General features: G+C 43.2%; 1 pseudogene; it reads right to left on the reverse strand.

The window, feature by feature from the left end:
* Nucleotides 1-6332, reverse strand: part of LOC111958658 (protein PTHB1-like) — a 185452-nt pseudogene that overhangs the window by 47502 nt on the left and 131618 nt on the right.

Consider the following 6332-nt stretch of genomic DNA (forward strand, 5'->3'; position numbering starts at 1 on the left):
ATGGCATGGGATGGTATGGGGATCTGGTTGATAGGTTGTTTGGAGAAGATGGGATTCAAAAAAGAGGAGGAAGAGGATGGAGGATAATTCAGACGGGAGCAAGACATGAATCAGGTAGCATCACGAAGACAATTACACTTTCAAAGACACTTGGCTGTCACCAAGTCATCATGTAGGCTATCCACTATTCAAGTAGCACTATGAATCCAAATGTAAAAAAATCWAATAAATCCTGTGGTTAGCTCTATTCTGTTTATTTTTATAAAAATGACAAGCATACCCATAACATGATGCAGCCACCACCATGCTTCAAAATATGAAGAGTGGTWTTCAGTGTTGTTTTGAGTTGGATTTCCCCCAAACTTAATGCTTTGTATTCAGGACAAWGCATGTATTTCTTTGCCACATTGTTTTGCAGTTTTACTTTAGTGCCTTAAAGTAGTAAATGACCTACTGCTGTCCTCTGACCGTGGTCATGTCTTTATTCTCGTTCTCTTAGATTTAAGTGCTGGCACCTTTGATCATGCTATCCTCATTAAGAGGTTAGAAGACTTGGTTGGTCTACGAGGACAGATTCTTAGCTGGCTAACAAATTATACCTTTCCGAGCGGTATCAATTTGTTCAGCTGGGTGATAATCGTAAAGTTCCAAGGTTGGATTTGGCATTCCTCAAGGTTCTGTGCTTGGAGCCCTTTTATTTTCACTACACATGCTAGCCCTGGGTAATGTCATCTGTAAGCACAACATGCATATTCATTGCTATGCTGATGACACTCAGTTGTATTTATCAGTTAAACCAAACGATACGTCAGTCAGCCCGCCTTGAGAAATGCATCACAGATGCATCACTCTCCCTAAATGACTCTAGACTGGGAAGCATCCTTCTCACTGCTCTTTTTGAAAAGGTGTCCGCATGCTTCTCATCCGATACAGTTCAGAACATTTTGTTCCGTTTTTGTTTGTTTTGGTATTCGGAAAAGTTGGTATTCGGGRAAAARAAWTYGGCTGTTCGTGCACACACATTTTTTATCTCGAGGCAAGTCGAAGTCTACGCCAATTTGTCGGTGATTGGTCAACAGTAGGGATTCTTCAATTAAGTGTTTGTTGTCATTCAACGAGACAAATAGTTTCATTCACATTTTTTTACTTGGGAAATACTGCACCAAAAATCTTAGTTAGATGTAAAATTGTGCGACTAAGATCTCCGACAAAAACGTCAAAATTAATTGCAGGTTTCTTGAGTTATCTAAGAATAATTCTGACTATTTTGAGGAACTGTATACTGACTACAGGGTCTCAACATAGACAAATAGTACTATTGCTGCTTTTTTCTTGTTATTCAAGCWAAAATATTTTAAGGGAGTATGCAAGCACACTCGTTCGGTTCGCCTAGCCGTGTTCGGAACCGAAGCATGCGGAAGGCTTAAGTCATATACATGAAAAGCCATCACATGGCCTCCCCAATACAACTCTGAATCATGGTGTAACCACTTCACAGAGTCTTACCTCAGTGTGTGTCGAGTGGTGGTCTGTGTGGTATTCTCTCTCATTAGGGTTAACAGAGGAAATGCACGTATTTTGTTTGTTTGTTTTTCCTCTGTGTTTTTGGTCTGGTTCTTTTAATTGGCTTGCAGAATGGATTTTTAATTGCACTGCATCCCTTTTGTGTGCAAGTGACGGGCATTTGATCTAGCGGTCTGAAAAAATGTATGTTGTTCAATTGTATCTGGGTGTGATCGAGCGTATTGATGTAAATGCATGTGCCCAGAGTATGTGTGTGGGCTTTATGTAGAGGACGTGTGTGTGTGTCTGAGTGTGTAGTGTGTATGTGTGTGTTCTTAACGATCCCCAAGCGTCGTCTGTCTGTGTCTCCCACACCTCCTTAGTGAGGCTCAGCTCATTAGCGGCGACGCCTGGGTGGATTAACCACACAGAAAGGCACATGGACTGCCGACACACACACCACATCTGCTCACTTCCAACCACTCATGTTTAGTGCTCCTCAAAGCCATCCAACTTCATCTTAGAAAAGACAAACATGGAGTTGTGCTCAATTCAAACCAGGAGTGTCTAAGTGGGGAGAGCAGTGCAGTGTGTGCAGCAGTCTCCTCTCACATCCATCAGCTACAGAAGGAGCTTAATCATTTATTCGATTAAGTATATTTCCTCAACWTGGGAATTTAATGCGGAATTCCCTTCTGTCTGTCTACGACTGATGATTGTTTATCTGAGACACACACAAAATGGGTCAAGACAAATTATGTTTGGAAATCAAACAGAAAAAAACGTCCCGTTCTGAGGGTGGAAAACACTGTGCCTTTTCCTCCTCAGTTACAGCAGTCAGTCCAACTACAGCTTTAATTCATTCGATTAAAAAACTATTTGAAGCACCCCCCCAAAATCTAAACTTTGATAATGACCAGTAAAATTGCAATTCGCCAGCTATTAGAGCCAATCAGGGAGGGAGGGATGGAGGGAGGAGATGGAAGAGAGGAAAGAGAGAGAGAGAGACATCGAGCCTAATATGAGACCAGCATCAGCCCGATCTGAACACAGCATAAGAACAGCCCCAGCAGACATGAGACCAGTCATATACAGTACAAGCTAAAGAAGGGTGAATCACAAGCTAAGGATGAGCTTTCCACACCCAGGGTCTGAGTTTSTATGTGTCCATCCCTTGACATACCTGTCTTGGACTTGACTTTCTTGGATGGCTGTTTCTTTTTGATGAACTTGGCGGCAGACTCCTGTTGCAGGGGTGGCTCCTCCAAGTCCGCAACAGCCTCCGCGATTGGCTCACAGCCCCCTGAGTTACAGGAAGAAGAGCATGATCAACAGCCAATCACAGAGACTGAATCCCATCATGAGATATACAATGAGTGCACAAAACATTATTTACATGATGCTCTTTCCATGACATAGACTGACCAGGTGATTCCAAGTGAAAGACTWGATCCATTATTGATGTCACTTGCTAAATCCACTTCAATCAGCTTAGATGAAGGGGATTATTARGCCTTGAGACATCAAATCAAATGTATTTATAAAGACCTTTTTACATCASCAGATGTCACAAAGTGCTTARACAGGAACCCAGCCTAAAAATCCAAAACAGCAAGCAATGCAGATGTAGAAGCCCGGTGGCTCCCTAGAAAGGCAGGAACCTAKGAAGTTACCTAGAGAGGAACYAGTCTCTGAGCGGTGGCCAGGCAGAGACAGGGCCAGGTTCATCACTCCAGTGCCTTGCCATTCACCTTCGCACTCCTGGGCCAGACTACACTCAATCATAGGACCTACTGAAGAGATGAGTCTTCAGTAAAGACTTAAAGGTCGAAACCAAGTCTCTATCTCTCACATGGATAGGCAGACCATTCCATAAAAATATAGCTTTATAGGAGAAAACCCTGCCTCCAGCTGTTGCCTGAGAAATWCTAGGGACAATAAGGAGGCCTGCGTYTTGTGACCATAGCGTACGTGTAGGTACAGTGGGGCAAAAAAGTATTTAGTCAGTCACCAATTGTGCAAGTTCTCCCACTTAAAAAGATGAGAGAGGCCTGTAATTTTCATCATAGGTACACTTCAACTATGACAGACAAAATGAGAAAAAAAAAATCCAGAAAATCACAGTAGGATTTTTTATGAATTTATTTGCAAATTATGGTGGAAAATAAGTATTTTCTTATTTACGAGTCCGTAATTTGCTTTATAATGATTATGATCTTGTGTATGTGGATTGTGTATGTGTGGATTGTGTACGTGTGCCATTGAGAGGGTGAAAGGGAAAGACAAAATATTTAAGTGGCTTTGAATGGGGTATGGCAGTAGGTGCCATGCGCACCGGTTTGAGTGTGTCAAGAACTGCAACGCTGCTGAGTTTTTCACACTCAACAGTTTCCTGTGTGTATCAAGAATGGTTCACCACCTAAAGGACATCCAGCTAACTTGACACAACTGTGGGACGCATTGGAGTCAACATGGGCCAGCATCCCTGTGGAACGCTTTCRACACCTTGTAGTCCATACCCCGATGAATTGAGGCTGTTCTGAGGGCAAAAGGGGATGCAATTCAAAATGTTTTGTACACTAAATGTACATACACAACTCAAACCTGTGTGTAAAATCTTTCTCTGGAATATCAAGTTGTATCAAAATGTATCAAAATGTATCAAATGTGTAATAAAACTGTTGATCTTTAGCTGCCCTTTTTCAAGTGACAAAGTCTCAGTAATTATCAGATGTGGTTATGTAAGAACTTCCTTTTCTACCAGGGCCTACAAATGTCAATATTATTGTGTGTGTGTGTGTGTGTGTATGGAATGTGTTTGTATGTATGTGGACATGTAGGTGTTGCCTATGTGTTATGTGCGCTGGGGGTGTCAGAGTGAGACCCCCYCCAAGAGTATCTATCGGCTCTTCAATACCAAGGATGAATGGGAATTAGGGACCTCCTAGGGTCTATGAATCAGACCCCTTGTCTCTCCCTCTCGCCTCGCCTCTCCTCCCCGCTCYACCTCCCCCACCTCTCCGTCTAACCCCCAATCCCAAGGGCTTGTTTCATTTTTCATGCCACTTTCATTTTACATCCTCAAAACACACCGTCTGAGCTGGCAGTGGTGTGTGTGAACGTGTGTGTGGTAGTCTGGGTATGTGGTTAAGTATGCAAGCGTTCATATGTGTGTGTGTATTTAAAATGCCTTATACCTCTTGGCAGATGACCCTAATCCCTGTCTAATGTTTATCCTATGCTATAAAGCCAATCTTGTTCTGTTTAGTGAGGCCAATTGGCCGGGATGGCCCATGGGGTTACTCCGAGCTGAAAGGCAACAGGCAGCCTCAGTTTTTTTACCTCTTCCTGGCCATTGGCTTGTTTGAAAATGGATACGCCAGCCTTTAATTGGGCAGGTGTTTTTCTAAGCTTGTCTTTTTGCGCTGTCTTGCAATTTCGGACAGTGGCGGTGTGTGTATGTGTGAACAAGTGTAGTGTGTGTGTGCAGAGAGAGAGGGGTCATATGTGGGGACAAGGGTAGTGTGTGTGTGTGTGTGTGTCAACCTCTGCCCAGCCATACATCAACACATGTTAAGGAAAGGGCCCCCACCTCTGGGCCACCTTTAGCCTGAAACGGAGCTCTTTAGGTGGGGAGACAAGCCAGGCAGCCCTCTCTCAGACTGTAGTATGGAGCTGCACACTGTCACATATMCTGGGATATGAAAGATGTTTTGGTCTGGGAGACCGGGTTAGTTATGGTCCAAACTGCTGTACTGTCTGTATGTGGTCGAGTTTGGTCTCTTCCAGTAAGGCATGTGATTGTAGTTAGAAGAGCAAATAGATAGGATGGAACTGCTGGAACGGTTGGTCGTGGTTTGGGTTTGGTCTCTGTTCTAAAAACGGTTGGTCGTGGTTTTGGTTTGGTCTCTGTTCTAAAACGGTTGGTCGTGGTTTAGTTTGGTCTCTGTTCTAAAAGGTTGTCGTGGTTTGGTTGGCCTCTGTTCTAAAACGGTTGGTCGTGGTTTAGTTTGGTCTCTGTTCTAAAACGGTTGGTCGTGGTTTTAGTTTGGTCCTCTGTTCTAACGGTTGGTCGTGGTTTAGTTTGGTCTCTGTTCTAAAACGGTTTGTCGTAGGTTTGGTTATGGTCCTCGTTTTGTTTCTATTAGAACAAACAAGTTTTGAGATACGCCCTTCATATACCTTTTTTAAAAAAACCAGACCCGAACCGCCTTTTGGTATTTTTTTTTTTTTGGAAAACAGAAAAAGGGGAAAAAACCGCAAACTTAAAATAAACCCGTACTCGCGACCACGCCCAAGATCCTCCAAATTGTGGGTTTAGTTTTGGGTCTCTGTTCTAAAGACGGTGGTGCCGGTGGTTTAGTTTGGTCTCATGTTTAGGAATCAACAGGTATGGTATAAACGTTGGGTTTGGTTTGGGGTCTCGTGTTCCTATAAGTCCAGGATAAAGAACAGAAGATACATGTACGTTGGTCGTTGAGGTTTTAGGTGTTGGGTTTCTTCGTGTCTGTTCTAAGCACACTAAGGTTGGTCGTGGTTTCGTTTGGTCAAAAGCGAGGTCGAGTTTGGCTGGTCGGTCTGTAGTTCTAAAACGGGATTGGTCGCCGTGGTTTTAAAGGGTCTTGGGTCTCATCCGCGTTGAGTTTGTTCTATATATATTAGGAACCAGGTAGTAACCCACCAAAACGGTTGGTGGAATTGTACCTAAGCTTGGTTTAAGTTTGGTCTCTGTTCTGCACGAAACCAACAAATACTCTAAAACCGAGTTGGTCGTCGTTTAGTTTGGGTCTCCTGTTTCTAATAAAAAAATCGGGGTTGTGGCTGTACGT

The sequence above is a fragment of the Salvelinus sp. IW2-2015 genome, linkage group LG35, assembly GCF_002910315.2.
Source record: "Salvelinus sp. IW2-2015 linkage group LG35, ASM291031v2, whole genome shotgun sequence".
In the NCBI taxonomy this organism is placed as follows: Eukaryota; Metazoa; Chordata; class Actinopteri; order Salmoniformes; family Salmonidae; genus Salvelinus; species Salvelinus sp. IW2-2015.